Here is an 18,278-nt window from a genome sequence, read left to right as displayed (position 1 = left end):
AAAAACATATGCCTCTTTGCTTCACAAGCACCAAAAAATCTTCCAAAGACTAGTTTAATGTTTTGATTTTTTCCTTAAATGAAATTCTAATAATTCATTTAAGGTTTCTCCTATCTTATCTTCCCTTCTTTGGCTTTGCGTTCAATCCAGAATAGAAATAAAAACTCTCCTTCTCAAATAAAAAGCACTAAATAACTACGCCCCATCTTATATAAGAGATTGAGGGCTTGAGTCTATTCATAGTCGATTTTAAAGTACCAACCCTAGTATTTTAAAGCATGTCTATAAAATATCACCCATAAAAGGAACTTTAACAGTACAGTTTTAACCCACAAGATGTTCTACATTTTTAACCTACAAGATTTGTTTGGATAGTATTCTACTTAGTAAATGAAATCCAGCATAATGCGTATTCAGCTCTTTCTCAGGTCAAGTATTTCTGATATGAAAACTTGTTTAACATACATGTGTTTTAGACTGGCGCTCGTCCTGTTCTGACTGTATATGTTGCATTTAGGATCTATTTATGATAAATATGAGATTTATTGTCATGTCTTTGCTGACTTTTCTGAGCGGCTTAGATAATAGCGCTTCATTTTTAAATAAATATAAATGAAAATTATGTTTTTGTCAGGTGTTTTCAGTTGTTTTTAAAGAGGAAAATTACTTTTTCATATCACTGTGCTATAGGTGGCTGATCTACACTACATTTATTTTCTAAAGAGCTATCCCAACACTTCCAAGTGTTGATGCACAAAATCACCCAGGATATTGTGTGGGTGAAGCTGGGCTCCTGCTGTGAAAGAACCCCCAACAGGCCATGTTTTGATGATCTCTGTAAAATGATTTGCAGTCATCCTGAGGGCAGTATGTACTTGAATGAGAAGCTGTAGGGGTGTATCTAATAGACCCAAAGGTGGAAAAAGCACAGATTTTTAGGCATACTTCTAACTACTCTACTAAAGTTTAAGCGTGTCACTCCTCTTTGTAGATTATTAGCGGGAGTTTCTGGGAAAACCTTAAAAAGAACACAAGTTTACAAGTACCGTTTACAAGAGCACACCCTCCTTGGGATATTAGGGTGAGCAATGCCAACATATAAATGTTGTGCCAATTATACAGTAGCATCTAGTGGACTATAGTCTCTGTTCTGCATTTAAAAAGATGAGATGCAATTTAGCCTCAGGAAAATGTAGAAGAATATCAATTCATTTTCAGCATGACTTTAGCTAAACCCAATTTAACTTTCTTGGGTGCCTTTAAAGTATCTAAAACACTGAAAAATCTATGGGTATTTATCATAAAATAGAACTTGGACTTAGAATTCACTCTTGATGGTACATCATGCCCTTGTGTTAAATTACGAAACACAACAAATTCTTTAAATTAAACATAAAGAAGTCACACTTTTAAAGGCTCAGTGATAGCTACCATGACCTGCTCAATTGATGAAGAGATCGGCACTGTGCACTGACGCAAATTCTACAGAGAAAACTTTATTCTAGTTTACTTTCTCTAAAGTGAGGATACAGATGAACACAGGTTACAGATGGTTTGTAGCTAAATGTATTAAGGATGATCCCAATAATAACAGATCTGGGCTGGGCATGGTTTGGGTTGCAATTAACAGAGGCAAACGGGCAGTTTACAGTGACAAAAACATAACCAGCAGAACTATCCCAGCAGTGATTGTTTTTGCGACCGAGCAGATTGCTCTCTCTCCGCCATCTTCACCAGAGATAGAGGAGATGAGGGGTGAAAGAGAGGAAGGATCTGTGGTGGAAGCGGGGAGTCCTGAGCCGTACTCTTTGAGCCACTGATCTACAAAATTCTGAGGGGTTGCTTTCTTTAAGATTTTCTCACTTTGAGATATCACAAAGGTTATTTATCACAATTTGACAACGATAACTCCAAATGGACATAATTGCAATGCTCATTTGTGAGCACTTATAAAAAGGGCATTATTGAGAAAAACTCAGCTGACAATATTTATTATGTAAAATAATTTCCTTAATTTATTGCATGCCCAGAATACAGACAGAATGCCTGAGTCTTTTCAGACTTTATAAAACTGACAATGATCTCACTAACTTCAGAAATAGGCCTTCCTGTTGTTTTGAATAGATACTGTGGTACATTTAATCATTTAGTGTTATTTTGACTTTTTTTTAAATGGCTATCATAAAACTTTAATCAAATAACCCATTGCAAAAGTTGTGCCAAAATAAAGGCAATAAAGACCCTATGTGACATGTTATAAGCAGCTGTAGTAGGTGGCATCATATAAGAAGACACGGTGGAACAAAAAAACAATTTCAAAAGATACAATAAAGATTGAGTTAAAAAAAATGAGGACAAATAGCTATCACAGGGTAACAACAGTTTTGATGAAAGAGCAACAAGAGGCTGATATATATTTCCCAGAGGATATCCCATCTTCAACTAAGAGAGGAAGAGCTTTCTCTTACAGATCACAGTCAGAAGCAATCTCGTGAACACCCCTAAATTAATAGGCTTGTTGAAAACAACTAATTTTTCTTTTATCCATAGTAACTCATCTTCCCTGTCCTTGAAATCTTGAAAATCTAAATCTGATTGTCACACAGTTTGGCTAAGTCTATACACTTGGATGAGATAAGTGGGATGAGCATGTGAGATGGGAGGCGTTTCAAGGCAACTGGAGATTCACCATTGTGGCATACCTAGAGAAAAAACACATGAACAACTTTAAAAAAAGAAGGGAAAGGGAAATTAAAGCGTGATCATCTCTTTTTGAAAACCACCCAAAGAACTCTGGCTTAGCTGGAACACTTTTCGGACAAGTGTCTATATAAACAGAGAAAGAAAAGTCCACCTACAGCTCAAACAGTAGTAAAACAACTGGCAGTGACAGCGAGGCAGAGGATCTTACTTCACTGTTCTCAACAAATATAGTTAAAATGGGATCGAAGTTTTGTAGAGGAGGCCAACAGCCGTGAACCATATACGTTTGAGCCACTAGCACTAGCAATTCCTGGGGCCACTGCAGCCGAGACATACTTGACAACAATGGTATGGGGAGGTTTTTGAACAGTAAAAAACTACAGAGCATAACTGGAATCGTTTCAACTCACTATGTAGGTATGTCAAGGTTAGATGTTCTCCTTTTGGTTGATTTTTAAACCTTTGTCCAGAGCTTCTGAAAATCTGAAAATGCAAGATCACTCCCTGAAAATGCAACATTAAAGACCACTTTTTTTTACAGACAGAGGAAGAATAATAAAGGACACAACCAGGTTGGCCCTGAGTGAAGTTGTGTCCAGCGCCTTTCATCACAACCAATGATTGGCCAATTACTGACGGTACTCTAGGGTTGATTGAGAGATAGTGTTGCAACATTAAAGGGGAAGCCAAAACTGAAAAAAATAAAAAATCAGATGCTCTAATTCTAAGCTGAGAAGGGCACCAAATAGATGGTTTTAGACACAAAGAAGTACCACAACAAATATGCAGTAACTTGTCAAAATAATGACCAATACATGTACAGCACTATAATTGTCGTGATTGGTTTAATGAACAAAAACCCACATGCAGAACACTAACGGAGACAGAGGAAAGTTTAACAATGTTTATTTGGGAAACACACACAGAGTTAATCAGGAACTAGTTGTGGTGCATGTCCGGGACTGGTTACTCTTATATCTGGAGAGATGAGAGTTTGGTTAGCCAGGTGGTTATGGCTTGACGAGTGAGTTGAATTCTGATCGTACCTTGAAGAGGTTCTAACAGATCCTTTGAGAGGGGGAACCGGTTGGGTCCAGAGACTGTGAAAGTAGCAGAGAGCTCAGCAGCAGCAGCGTCTAGCTTCTAGCAAGAGAGTTTTCGGACTTGGGTTTGTTTCCTAGCTCTTTCCAGAGAACTGACGGAGGAATCCAGACTGAGACCTTCAGGTTTGGCTTACGTGGGCAGGCAGGCAGATTTCCAGGTTATGCTCATCCAGAGCTTCAGACTTCAGTCGGGTTTCTGCGAGTAAAGAAGACAAGAACAAGTTAGAAGGCTAGTTTCTCTCAAGAGGCAGCTAGAATTCACAAGGATTTCAGAGGCTCAGGTTCGCTAACCAAACTAGGTCAACACTGCGGCGTCGAAGGAAGGTCTGACTGCTGCTTATGTAGGGAGGTCTTCTGATGAGCTGATGATCCCCAGGTGTGCTGAGGACTCCAGCTCAGGAAGCCCACAGCGCTCTCTGCTGGAGACAGGTGGCAGATCTCCAGATCCCGACAATAATGTAGACATCCATGAAAACATTTTTTTTTTTATCAGTATTACTTATTTGGAGGAAAATCATCCTTTGTGTGATTAAAGGAATTCTTTGTAGCATTTTCTGTTGCAATTGTTTGCTTGTGTGTGTGCCTCACATTGGCACCTAGGTGGGGCGACAGCGGTGTCGGATGCAGGAGTTTGTCCTGCAATCGAAGGGTCGGAGGTTCAAGCCCCAGCTCTAGTTTTCAATGTTGTTGTGTCTTTAGGCAAGACACTTCACAAGCATTGCCTATTGATGATGGTCAGAGGGCCCAGTAGGCCTGTGAATGGCAGCCTCGCTTCTATCTAGCCCAGCTTTGCTAGATCCACTAATGGATATGCATGGTTGATAGTTTATTTTTGGAAACTGCATATTCCACTTGTTAAAATCATAGACAGTGATTAATCTGTGATTCCAATACAGATTATACAAAAAAGCCTTGATCTGGACCCATAGCCGATACCTTTTGTCATATTGGGACAACCCTAGTTGTAACACCTTATTTTCTTCTCATGAGCATCACTTTGAATATGCTCTTCACTGAAAGAAGTGAAATGTCCATTTAATTCGGTCAACTTAAAAGTTGATGTTTTTTCAACTTAAAAAATGCATGTGTGGTTTGAAACCAATAATTTCACTTTACCTGGAATTAAAAATCACTTATCACAGAAACAATCAACTAAAGCAATTATTTTCCAAGTAAATATCTACTTCAAGTCAAAGGTAATAGTGTCACTAGGCATTTATCCTTCCACATGCTGTAACTCATGTGAATGTGACCTCATTACCTGACTAATTGAAAATAGGTGTGAGCAGCACAGCACCACCATGAGCAAGGCAGCTGTTCCAACTAATGCAGTCTGCTCAGTTTTGGAATAACAAGGATTATGATGGACAGGCATTGTAGTCATCAAGAGAAATTGCTCCGTTATCATATGGAGACGATTGTACGAACTCAGAGGAACTTAGCTTAAAAAGAAAATAGGATCAAACTAATGATCTTATAACAACTAAAGGTCAAGCTCTAAGTTATCATGACTTATAAATCCTGTCTGTGGTCAATATAGTTGAATCAGAATTATGTTTTTATTCTTTGAAATAAATACAGTTTTACATTTTTGTCACTACTTTATTCCAAATTACATTTATACTTGTATGTAATTGTACAGATTTCATTTTTCCAAATAGAAAAAATAGATTATAAAAAAGCATAAAACTGGTTAATGATCTGTTATAAGTTATAGTTTTACTTTGTATGAATGTAGTTTCTTTCTTTGGCTTAAGGTAAAAAATATATTTCTAGTAAATCAAAATGTACAGTTTCAACCACATCAGATACTTAATTTGAGACAAAGTAATAAATTTAGGTGTAACAAATTACAGTAACTTTTTCAAGTTGATACAAAGTATCTTTTTTTTCAGTGTTGCTTTAATAATGTTTAGACCTGGTTGTTAGTCTGTTTAGTAGTGAGCGTTGTCATTGCCTTAAAGGAGAATTCCGGTTTTTAACACTTTTAGCCCATTTTCTGTAGTGTCCAGGATGAAATCGAATGATCGACACCAAAATTTTGACAATTGGTCCTGTCTCTGCTTTTTGGCTTATTTAGAATCCACCCCTGGCTGCTTCAGAATGGCTTCCATAGTGCATGTTCAATAATGTCCTTAAAACAACCTTAAACGTTCTTTTTTTAAAATATGCTACTCACCGGGTCGTCAGCGCTGTTCAATGACGTTCCAAAAAAAGTTTCGTAAAGAAAAAACGTTCCTGTAGTGTTTTATTTAGCATTTTGTAAATCCCATTGAGTTCTGTTGGAATAGTCAATATTCCCCTGCCACCGGAAACGGAAATGGGGCCGGTTTACACAGTTGAAGTCTTTTCGCTTCACTCTGTGTACTCCGACGTCGAGAATCAAGAATCCACCTTACGTATTCCATTTTCAGAGTTTTTTAAAGTGTTTAACAGAGATGTTAGCACCTCGACGTCGGAGTACACAGAGTGAAGCGAAAAGACTACAACTGTGTAAACCGGCCCCATTTCCGTTTCCGGTGGCAGGGGAATATTGACTATTCCAACAGAACTCAATGGGATTTACAAAGTGCTAAATAAAACACTACAGGAACGTTTTTTCTTTACGAAACTTTTTTTGGAACGTCATTGAACAGCGCTGACGACCCGGTGAGTAGCATATTTTTAAAAAAGAACGTTTAAAGTTGTTTTAAGGACATTATCGAACATGCACTATGGAAGCCATTCTGAAGCAGCCAGGGGTGGATTCTAAATGAGCCAAAAAGCAGAGACAGGACCAATTGTCAAAAGTTTGGTGTCGATCATTCGATTTCATCCTGGACACTACAGAAAATGGGCTAAAAGTGTTAAAAACCGGAATTCTCCTTTAATACCTACCTCTCAACTAACCATGCACTAAACTTCTCCATCATGTTGTCAATGTCTTTTCTGATAAGAACAGGCTGTTCCTGATAGAAGAAGCCACATCTATCAAGCATAACAGCTTCCACAGAAACAGCAATAAAACTGTATTTAAATGCAAATATTAGGCAGATTATTATTCACAGGTGTAATACATTTTCTACTGCTTGACTCTGTTCACAGCAGAGTAGCTCACAGTGGTTTAGCTTTCTTGTTATATAAAAAAGAAACATGTAAATCTGTCTGAAGGTTTATTTCTGCTTTGATAGGGAGGTCAAATGAAGTCAGGTTTATCTAAATGTAATAGCAGGAGTTCATTGTTTAAACGTTACAGTGCACTTTTCAGTTATTATTCACATAAATGCCCCAGAATATCTGCAATATTGCTTAAATATTAAAATCTAAAGTGTTAGAGAAACCAGGCTGCTCCACACCTCTCATACTCTGATGAAAATTTGACCTATGGATGGACTTTAGAAACCAAAAAAAAAAAAAAAAAAAGGTTGAATGATCAATTATCCAAATTATAAATTAATAACAAGCAGATAAAGAACTAACTATATGATATTTATCAATGGGGATAACCATACAGCTGTGTTGGTTGATGTTGATGGTGTTTTGATTAAGCATATGAACAGCGACTGAGCTAGAATTTTATTGTTGGGAGTAAGCAAAGGGGGTCAAAGGTTATTTTAGACGGATCCATAGGCAATGAAAATTCATCTCTTAATCAAGACAAGGGAAGGGAATACAAGCTTATTTGTATAGCACAATTCACTACAAAGACAGTTCAAAGTGCCCTACATGAATTAGATCATTAAATTGTATGAAATAAAAGCAAACAAAGATAATATAGTGTGTACAAAAATACAACAATTTGACCACAACCTTATAATAATACCTCAGTTAACAGTTTCACTTCATTAGTCAAAGGCAGCACTAAACAAATGGGTTTTTAACTTTGACTTAAAAGAACTCAGGCTTTCAGCACTTTTACAGTCTTCTGGAAGTTTGTTCCAGATAAATGAAGCATAGGAACTAAATGCTGCTTCTCCATGTTTGGTTCTATTTTTGGGTGTACAGGCTTGAACTAGAAGACCTGAGTGGTCTGGGAGTTTAACACACTAGCAACAAATGTTTTATGTATTAATATGAGGTGTGGTCCATTCAGTGATTTTTAGACTATCATATGGATTTTTAAAGTCTATTCTCTGAGCTACAGGGAGCCAGTTGAGGACTTTAGAACTGGGCTGAGATGCTCTACGTTCTTAGTTCTAGTCAAAACACGGACAGCAGTGATTTGGATCAGCTGCAGCTCTCTATTGGACTTTTTAGCCAAACCTCTGAAGAGATTGTTGTAATTGATCCTACTTAAGATAAATGCATGAATCAGTATTTCTAGATCCTTCAGTGCCTCTGAAGTTTCAAGTCTAATTGCATCATGACACCATAATTTTGACCATAATCAGTGGTTTCTAGCTGCATTAGCTGAAGCTGTGAGCTAACTCTGGATCTCTCCTCCTTTGGTCCAAAGATTATTACCTCAGTTTTGTTTTTATTCAATTGTAGAAAATGATGGTACATCCATAGTTTGATCTGTTCTAAGCATCTAGCCAATGCTCTGATGGGTTCATATTCACCTGGTGACATTGTGATGTAAAGCTGTATGTCATCTGAATAGTTATGGTAATTTTTCTTGTTGTTTGCATGTTTGTATAGGTCATTGTCCTTCAGGTAAGATTTAAACCAGTCCAGTGTAGTACCAGAAAGGTCAACCAGGGTTTACAGACACTCTAATAAAATAGAGTGATCAACAATAATCAGTCAATTTCAATAAATTTTTCTCAACATAAGTGTCAGGTTTAGTGGATGTTTGTTGAGGACCCAGATGCAGAGTCAGAGATTATTTTTTGCAGATTTAATTAAGATGTTGATAGCACAGAAGCAAATAATCCAGAAACAACGGGCAATGAACTTAGGAATCAAAAACCAGATTACGCTCAGGGACACTAACATAAGGAATAAAGTAATGAAGAGAATCAGTCAATGAGGAACTGCACAAGAGGTGTATATACGGGTGACAGAAAAAAGAATGGGCTAATTAGCTGATACAGTGCAGGTGTGGATAGAAGTAACTAGAAGCGAGTTATGGGACAGGAGACCTGCAGAAGGGGGCAACAGAGAGTTACTCAAAAAATGCAACACTGATTAAATATGACAAAGTGGAAAAGAAACCAATGGTGAAAAAAACAGAATGACATAAATCAGAGTGTAATTGAAAGCTAATTTGCAATGTATCCTTTTCTCTTCAGTAGTGTCCTTTTCTTCATCCTCTAGTTTTGACTAACATGAAAAAGCTAAAAGTGGTATTGATGCTACCATCGGATATGGTTCAAGTATGGTTCAGGATGATTTAGAATCCTAAGCGTTTTTACTTGTATATAGCCTAGCATAAGATGAAATACTATACATAATTTCTTGATATTTAGTAATATTTTTTTTCTTGCTTCACGAGCCTTTCTTTAATCTTTGAGAACAATGGCAAGCTCATATTTCAGACATTCCAACATAATGTGTTCCTTATTTCCATCCTCTCTACAGCAGTAGAGATGATGTATCATTTCCTGTATCATGCCTTTGCGTTAAACGTGTACAATTAAAATCTAACTAATTTACATGTAAATGTAACATTACATATTTAAATCTGCCAGATATACGCTTGATATACGTAGCTAGCTCAAGTGGTAAGTCAAACAAGAAGGCTGGGTTAGTATCCCAGCTGGGGGGAATGAGCTTGCAAGGTGTGTTATTAGGCAAGACCCTTCACACTAGTGGCGGCCTAAAGGTTGCTCTCGGAATCCTGAGGTTCCTGCCACTCTGGGTCCCTGAACAAGACCCTTAACCCCTACACTGTTACCGGGGCGCCGCTGTGGGGATTGGTTAAATACAGGAAGCATGGGTTAAATGCAGTTAGTTAATTTCATTGCTCTGTACTTGTGACAGTATAATGACAATAAAATGCTGGAGAAATATACAGCAAAGTGGGGGAAGCCAGACAAATAAACAGCCTGTTCTCCACTCCAATGGCTAAAAGACCAAAGAGCAGACCATGCTAAGAATACCTGGACAGTACCAGGCCCAGATATGATCCACAACTACTGGCTGAAGAAAGAAAAGGTGAATGACATGAACACCTAGCAGCATTGACCTGGCTGCTCAAGAACCAGACCCACCCTGTGTGGCTCACAGCCCTGGTAAAAACACCAAAGGACTGGTTGACTGAACAGGGACTGAGACTGCAAAACCTGACAAACAAACTTGTGCACTGTCTGGGTTGATTTCAAAATCTGTAAAAGGTTGACAATACTCCAAGAGCCTTCATTGCAAACTCCATCGGGCAGGTAAAAACCACACCACCAACTCCAAGCCAACTTTGAAAATCTCCATCAAATATGAAATATACCACCTGTCCTCCATGCTGATCTACATAGGCCTGAACCCCATTAGCCAAATAATCAACAAGACTGGCGATGGATACTGACTCAGTAATGGGGCCACTATTAGTAACATTCTATACATGGATGAGATCAAACTGTATGCTAGGATTGAGTGAGACCTTGATTTGCTGAGCACCCTTCACACTAGTGGCGGCCTAAAGGTTGCTCTCGGAATCCTGAGGTTCCTGCCACTCTGGGTCCCTGAACAAGACCCTTAACCCCTACACTGTTACCGGGGCGCCGCTGTGGGGATTGGTTAAATACAGGAGGCATGGGTTAAATGCAGTTAGTTAATTTCATTGCTCTGTACTTGTGACAGTATAATGACAATAAAATGCTGGAGAAATATACAGCAAAGTGGGGGAAGCCAGACAAATAAACAGCCTGTTCTCCACTCCAATGGCTAAAAGACCAAAGAGCAGACCAACTAAGAATACCTGGACAGTACCAGGCCCAGATATGATCCACAACTACTGGCTGAAGAAAGAAAAGGTGAATGACATGAACACCTAGCAGCATTGACCTGGCTGCTCAAGAACCAGACCCACCCTGTGTGGCTCACAGCCCTGGTAAAAACACCAAAGGACTGGTTGACTGAACAGGGACTGAGACTGCAAAACCTGACAAACAAACTTGTGCACTGTCTGGGTTGATTTCAAAATCTGTAAAAGGTTGACAATACTCCAAGAGCCTTCATTGCAAACTCCATCGGGCAGGTAAAAACCACACCACCAACTCCAAGCCAACTTTGAAAATCTCCATCAAATATGAAATATACCACCTGTCCTCCATGCTGATCTACATAGGCCTGAACCCCATTAGCCAAATAATCAACAAGACTGGCGATGGATACTGACTCAGTAATGGGGCCACTATTAGTAACATTCTATACATGGATGAGATCAAACTGTATGCTAGGATTGAGTGAGACCTTGATTTGCTGAGCAGGGACATCAGAAAGTCATCCGACTGTAGAAATATGGCTGGTTGGTAACAAGGAGAGGGAAGGTCATCCACAGAGGAAATTGTAATCCCCAAAGGGAGAATAGCAAAAGTTAAAGAGCTCTACAAGTAGCTTGGAATACCGAAGGCAAATGGCAATCACGAAGATTCCACTAGGAAAGCAACAATGGTCAAATACCTGCAATGATTAAGGGTCGTTCTAAGAACTTAGCTCAATGTTAGGAATGAGGTGCAGGCAATCAACACCTATGCCTTTTCATTAATCACATACCCTGTTGGGTTCATAAGTTGGCCAAAGGAACTAACTTTGGCCACTGAAGACAAAAAACAAAAGCTGATCCCCATGTAAGGTGGTTTCCAGTGTAAATCAAGTATCTACAGACCACACAGTAAGTGCAAAGAAGGAGGCAGAGGCCAAGTTAGCATTAGATCCACCATTGAAGATGAAATATACAAGTTTGAAGAATACATTAGGAAGATGGAATCAACTGATGAAACTATAGGTCAATATCATAGACAATAAAAATAAAAGAACATTAACAGGAGATTCCTTCTTTGGAAAAAAAACCCCACCACCATAGGACATACCACTCACAGCTAGCTGAAGTGGCTAATATTACCAAAGCCCACCAATGGCAAAAGAGGGCTGGACTGAAGGACAGCACAGAGATACTGATCATGGCAGCACAGGAGCAGGGCTTGAGAGACAGACCAATGGCTCTGTTCGAAAACCTAGGACGGGTCCTCCAAGGACGCGGTCTACCTAGACTGGATCCTTCGAAGTCCTTGAAAATAAGGAGACCGGAAGAGTTTTGGCTGTAAATTCGACCAGGTCTACCCTTTGGCGAGTTTTACCGCAGTATGCTCTGTTGCTTAGCAACCGTGAACGTTGACACACAAAGCAGGAAAAGAATGAATACAGAAGTTTTCAAAACTGTTTATTTATTTATTTATTATTGTGAGGTGAACAAAGACTACACTCACAAGAATCCAGAGTGGAATAAATGTTCCAACCACCGGGAGCAGGAACAAATAAAATCAAATGTAATGATAGAAACCTTAGTCAGTTAAATAACATGCTGCTGTCATTCTGCACATCTCTGATGCTGCTGCTGTTTTCAAATATCCATTACTGTAAAAATGTCCATAGCTGCATATTGGTTATTTATTCCCCAGTTTTATATTGTTAAAACACTTTACAGTATTTTATTGTTTATATTTTAACTCTTCCCTATTATGTTATTCTTATACATTTTTCTAAGGTCCACATTTGTGTGACCACTTTCAGTAATCTTTCTGCTGCTGTAAATTTTCCCATTGTGGGAAAATAAAGGGATTTTCTATTCTATTCTATAAAAGGGGTAGAAAGATATAAGTAAATCTAAACAATATATTTACAAAAAATATATCTGCAAAATCTCTAATATTCAACAACAAAAAATACAAAGTTAAGCATATTGTGCAAAATAGCAATAAAAAGATAAAAATCCTATCAGATTTATAGTCCCCACCCTGCAAATATATTAGTATCTGTCCTTAAATTACAGCCAAACCCATTTAAACAGTAACAGATTAAAACCTTTAGATAAACCAAACATTACCGCCACATATATGACTCAGTAACCATTAAAACAACTATTTTCATTCATTTCAGACGGAACTATTCACAGAGTTGTATTATATTAAACTGAACTTCCAATTTTCACCACTGTTCGGCGCCAAGTAACCTTTCCTCTGATCACAGCTTGCTTGGTCTCGCAATTAATCCTGGGATATCCAAGAATACCGAGGATACATCGGACCCGTCCTTCAAATCGGGCAAAAAGAAGGACGCATTTTAAGGCCGCATAACGAGGACTCTTGGAATCCGACCAGACCTCGGCGCCGCGCTATGACGTAATCGGCCTTCGAATCCGGTCTTCTAAGGATGCGTCCTAGGTTTTCGAACAGAGCCAATGGAGGCCAGCGCTAAAATACCAGATAAGATTTGCGTTGCAGGGAATGTAAAGAGGACCCAGAAACAATAAAGCATCTCACAGCAGGCTCTGGCAGGCAAGCAAATGCATGGAATGTCATGACTAAGTGGCAGGTATAGTGTACAGAAATATCTATACAGAATATTAACTAGAGACCACCAGGTCAAAATGGCAGCCTACCAAGGTGGTGGATAATGACAGAGCTAGGATCCTTTGGGACCTCAAGGTAACAACAGACAGAATGGTTGTGACCAACCAACCAGACATTCTAATCATTGATAAGAAGCAGAGGACAGCCATAAAGATTTATATGGTCATCCCAAATAATGGAAACATCAGAAAAAAAAGAACGTCACAAAAAATGTTTTTTTTTTTATGAGGTGAGCTGTGACTTTACATCTGTCAAGTAGAGGAGGAGGTTTGACAGTACACAAGAGCAGACACAAAAAGCTGATCCAAAACAAATCCAAAACATAAATCCACAAAAACCAGGAATATTTATCAAATAAGGGCAAATAAATTATGACAAACCAGCAAAGAATGACTGAATAGGAGGAGAATAAATGGGAGACAGAAACAAAGTCCAGGCTAAATAGCAGATTGGGAGCAGGTCTGAACAGAGGAGGCAAAAAGGGAGCTAGGGAAAAGGAAACTGACACAAGAGGGCCAACAAGAAATATCTAAAAAAAAGTCATATACAATAAAAAATAACTGGTCAAATGGAAATGGAAATAAGACCTATGAAAACTCAGAGATAATTCTTGAACAGAACCAAAACCATGACAACATCCTGTCACATAAAGGATTATGGGCAACCATGTAGCTTTTATGTGGTAGAACGCCTTGGCTAGATAAAATCAGGCCATCCTCTCTGCAACCAACAACGAATATAGCATTAATTTATAATGCTTGGTAAAACAATGTGCTCGGTAGAAAAAAATGTGTTCTTCACCATGTCTAAATGCCTGACTGAATTGAGTTGCTGTCATTTCATTGGCAGATTTTTTATTTATGTTGACAAAAAATCTAAACAGGTGTAACTATTTCCTTAACGTCCTTTCACTATATCCTCTCTCTATCCACCCCTCACTTAAAGCTGATTTCATCCATATGAGGGGTTGGCTGGGATCATTATCCAATCTAAGGCAGCAAACGCTGAGCTAAACAATTTGAAAAGAAAAAATAAGAAGCATACATCTTTAGTTCCAAGCCATCTGCAAAGTCTAGTTAGCCATCACCACTAAAAGAACATAGACTTAGACAGATTTGTCATTTTGTTAACACGAGTGTAAAACAAAAAGAAATTTCATTTAGAACAGCTCTCTGGACAATTTCTTTTTTTTTTTTTTAAGTGCAGCCTTGAAAAAAAGTAAAAAAATTATAAAAACATAATGCTCATTTTACTTGTATTCTTTCATTTATTTTTTGTAGTATTTTCAGAGCCACATAATAGGGCTATACTGCGAGTAAATGGGTTTAAAAATACAAGTGACAGTTGAGGAGCAAAGGCTAATTTGATTCATGAGTAGATTTAATGGAAGATACAGTGAAGCATGACGTTGTCACTAATGTACCTCAATTGACTGTTCTCCACACCTTCTCCAGCTGTCACAAGCAAAGAGAAGAAAGTGGAGCATGGCGGACTTACAAGCTGAAATATAAAGCAAAAATAGGTACTAAGGATTTCAGAATTTAGAGAAAAACTCTAACTACAAGGCAAAGCCTGTTTAGTGAGCAAACAAATTAATCTAAAGAGCAAATTTGGAATGAACATAAACCTTTTCACTAGTACATGTTTCCTGTTTCTTTCCCAAATACTTTAATAAACAAAAGGCAGAATAATATTTATTTACTTTTATTTTGCATAGAATGGCATTTCTGTACAGCCATAGCGTATTATTTAATTCAGTTGAAAGTTATATAAACAAAGTTTGCAAATAGTAATAAGCATAAAATCATTAAGAAATCACAGTTAACTTACTTCTATATCCAAAAAGCAGATTTAGCCATATCCAGCATTTTTATTGAAAACATGAGAGAAAAATTAAAATAATGATAGCTGAGGAAGGTATGTTTATGAAAAGCACTCTATTTTTACAACAAAACTAAGGTAAAAAGAAATAACAAATTATAACTATAATGATTTCATATCGTGTAGTTTCTTATATTACATATATTTATTTATTTATTTCATTTTACTTTTATTTTTTTAGGAGGCATTTCTTGAAAAGGCTGGCCGAGATGTTTCCTGATCAAAAGTCCTTCTACCTGGATTTTATCTGCACTGCCACAATTACACAATATTGTGCTCAGCTTTTTGTGCCTGGAGAGATATTGCTTTTATGCCTTTACTGAGATACACTTACACAATCAGTAAGAAAAGTATCCAATAAAGAAAAAGAAAATTTGAAATCTGATATAGAGGTTCTCAAATTGGCACACACTCTTGATATTTTTTCAGACGTGTCTCCTCTTTAGTATCTTTAAATCTTGCAGCAGTAGGACAGACAGCCAATCAGGGGTGATGAACCTGCAAGTGAGAAAAGAGCAATGGGGGGTACCATACCATGCCTTAACCTTTATCTTAAAAACACAGGATGGGAAGATAAAACTATAGAACAATAACAGAAGAACAGAGAAAAAAGGAAAAAAGAAAGTTCTAAGAATGGGAATGTGGCAGTTTTATCTGTGTACAGTTCTGCTAACCAGGGTTATAAAACAGCATAGATCAATACAAAGTACAAGATACATACTTAGCAGACAGATCATGATTAAAATTAATGCAGAAGGGGCTAAAATTATCAGGTAATAAAGCACACATGTTCATGTGAAGGGTCATGTAGCTAGCACTTAAACCAAAGGATCAATTATGTTTAGTAATGCACAATACATTGGTCTTATATGACAAAAACAATGAACAGCAACAAAAACCAACAAAAAAAAAGGATGAGAGATCTGAAATTCAATTTTATTTACGATTCTACTGACTTTAAACCAAGAAAAAAAATAATAACCAATTATTTAATAGGGTCATCAGGATAAGGAATATGGCAAATCCCCAAATAAGCATCAGAATCAGTAAAATCAGAGTTATATGAACTGTAATCATCCCTGCATATTACTACATTAACATAATGGAATCCAGATTGGGGAGAGGGCTGGCGGTTAAATAATAAAAAAGTCAAAACAATTACAGGAAAATTGTATTTCATCTTTGCAAAAGTTATATGCAATAATGTGAAACATATTGAGCAGGAGACAGTCTAAAGTAGAGTTAGCTTCATCAGTTCTGGTGGTACTGCATAAAGAACCAGGAGTAAAAAACTACATGTTTTGTGTAATCTGTAGGAAATTATTTTTAAAATGAATCTATTGACGATTTGCATAGAGGGGGCAGAGACTTGGAGAAACTGTTCTGACAGAAGAATTGGCAACATTTCAGAAGCAATGACAATGCATAAAACTTAGTCACTTCAAGAAATTAGGGAGTAGAAATGAGTGAACTTTAACCTCATTTATGACTGGCATCATTTGAAGATTAAGACCAAAGAAAAACCTAAACATCTCACACCATTTGATTCAGAACAAAAATAAGCATTATAACTAGAGTAAATGACTAAATCTCTTTATTATTAGACATTGTTATCACCCTACCTCTTAGTAGGGCATCAAAAATTTAGTATAACTCTTGTTGTTCCCCTGCACGGAAATCTTTAGTAAAAGGCGAAAGATTTATGCGATCTGTAGAGTAACAAGAGTGCATATCCTGACAACCACTAAGTCCCTCTACACATTCTCCATCATACCCATTTGACTTATGGTGGAACTAGCTCCACAATATTGGAACTAGTTTTGGTTACTGAAATGAAAGGACTCTTACCATCCATAAAAAACCATGAGTAAAAAATAACATTTTTGATGTAATTTGTTAGAAACAAATTTAAAAATGAATCTATGGATGATTTGCATAGAGGGGGCAGAGCCTTGGAGAAACTGTTCTGACAAAAGAATTGGTAACATTGGGCAACATTTCAGGAGCAATGACTATGCATAAAACTTTAGTAACTTTAACAAATTAGGGAATAGAAACATGAACTTTAACCTCACTTATGATTGACCTAATTTGAAGATTAAGATCTAAGAAAAGCCTAAACATATCACACGATTTGATTGGGAACAAAAACCAGCATTAAAACTGCAGTATAAGACTAAATCTCTTTATTATTAGACATTGATATCACCCTACCTCTTAGTAGGGCATCAAAAATTTAGTATAACTCTTGTTGTTCCTCTGCACGGAAATCTTTAGTAAAAGGCGAAAGATTTATGCGATCTGTAGAGAAACAAGAGTGCATATCCTGACAACCACTAAGTCCCTCTAGACATTCTCCATCATACCCATTTGACTTATGGTGGAACTAGCTCAACAATATTGGAACTAGTTTTGGTTACAGAAATGTATGGAAGTAACCATCCTTAAATAACCATGAGTAAAAAACGACAGATCAAAATGAATCTATAGATGATTTGCATAGAGGGGGCAGAGCCTTGGAGAAACTGTTCTGACAAAAGAATTGGTAACATTGGGCAACATTTCAGGAGCCATGACTATGCATAAAACTTTAGTAACTTTAACAAATTAGGGAATAGAAACATGAACTTTAACCTCACTTATGATTGACCTAATTTGAAGATTAAGATCTAAGAAAAGCCTCAACATATCACACGATTTGAATAGGAACAAAAACGAGCATTAAAACTGCAGTATAAGACTAAATCTCTTTATTATTAGACATTGACATCACCCTACCTCTTAGAAGGGCATCAAAAATTTAGTATAACTATTGTTGTTCCCCTGCACGGAAATCTTTAGTAAAAGGCGAAAGATTTATGCGATCGGAAGAGAAACAAGAGTGCATATCCTGACAACCACTAAGTCCCTCTAGACATTCTCCATCATACCCATTTGACTTATGGTGGAACTAGCTCAACAATTACGGAACTAGTTTTGGTTACAGAAATGTATGGAAGTAACCATCCTTAAATAACCATGAGTAAAAAAACGACATAGATCAAAATGAATCTATGGACGATTTGCATAGAGGGGGCAGAGCCTTGGAGAAACTGTTCTGACA

At 37.4% G+C, this 18,278-nt stretch overlaps 3 non-coding genes across 3 annotated transcripts; all 3 read right to left on the bottom strand.

The window, feature by feature from the left end:
* Positions 1–16,790: 16,790 nt before the first annotated feature.
* LOC119781354 lies at positions 16,791–16,904 on the bottom strand. The gene has a single exon (XR_005280549.1). It is a non-coding gene; the product is annotated as a U5 spliceosomal RNA (small nuclear RNA).
* A 478-nt stretch (positions 16,905–17,382) lies between these two features.
* LOC119781337 lies at positions 17,383–17,496 on the bottom strand. Its single transcript, XR_005280533.1, has one exon. It is a non-coding gene; the product is annotated as a U5 spliceosomal RNA (small nuclear RNA).
* A 450-nt stretch (positions 17,497–17,946) lies between these two features.
* On the bottom strand, positions 17,947–18,058 carry LOC119781364. Its single transcript, XR_005280559.1, has one exon. It is a non-coding gene; the product is annotated as a U5 spliceosomal RNA (small nuclear RNA).
* Between the last annotated feature and the right edge of the window lie 220 nt (positions 18,059–18,278).

Source organism: Cyprinodon tularosa, unplaced genomic scaffold (genome assembly GCF_016077235.1).
Source record: "Cyprinodon tularosa strain WSP-4 unplaced genomic scaffold, ASM1607723v1 ctg1753, whole genome shotgun sequence".
NCBI classification, from domain to species: Eukaryota; Metazoa; Chordata; class Actinopteri; order Cyprinodontiformes; family Cyprinodontidae; genus Cyprinodon; species Cyprinodon tularosa.
The sequence above is the reverse complement of the archived record's forward strand: the minus strand, read 5'-3'. Positions and strand labels throughout refer to the sequence as shown.